Genomic DNA, 354 nt, shown 5'->3' with positions numbered 1-354 from the left:
TTTTTTTTTTTTTAATCTGTAAAAATGGGGACGATAATGCTCATTGGAATTTTTGTGAGGACTGGAGCTGCAAGTAAAACCTCTAGGATAGTGCCTGGCACACCGTGAGTGCAGAGTCAGTGTGAGCCACTGTAGTAATGGGAGAAGGGGCACCCTGGTCATCTAGGCTGGGGAGGTGTTCTCCAGCCCCTGGCAGGCCAGCTGGAGGTGGAAATGGCCAGGGGGGAGGCTTAACTTCCAGGAGTGGAAGGATTGGGAGCAGTAACTCATGCACAGCGTTCTGTGAAAATACCTTTCCTGGACAGCGGTAATACCCAGAGTGGCTGCAGCTTCTGTCACAGTTACTGTCTCCTG

This window comes from Otolemur garnettii, unplaced genomic scaffold, assembly GCF_000181295.1.
Source record: "Otolemur garnettii isolate 467f Iridium unplaced genomic scaffold, OtoGar3 scaffold00152, whole genome shotgun sequence".
NCBI classification, from domain to species: domain Eukaryota; kingdom Metazoa; phylum Chordata; class Mammalia; order Primates; family Galagidae; genus Otolemur; species Otolemur garnettii.
Note: the sequence above shows the minus strand (reverse complement) of the source record.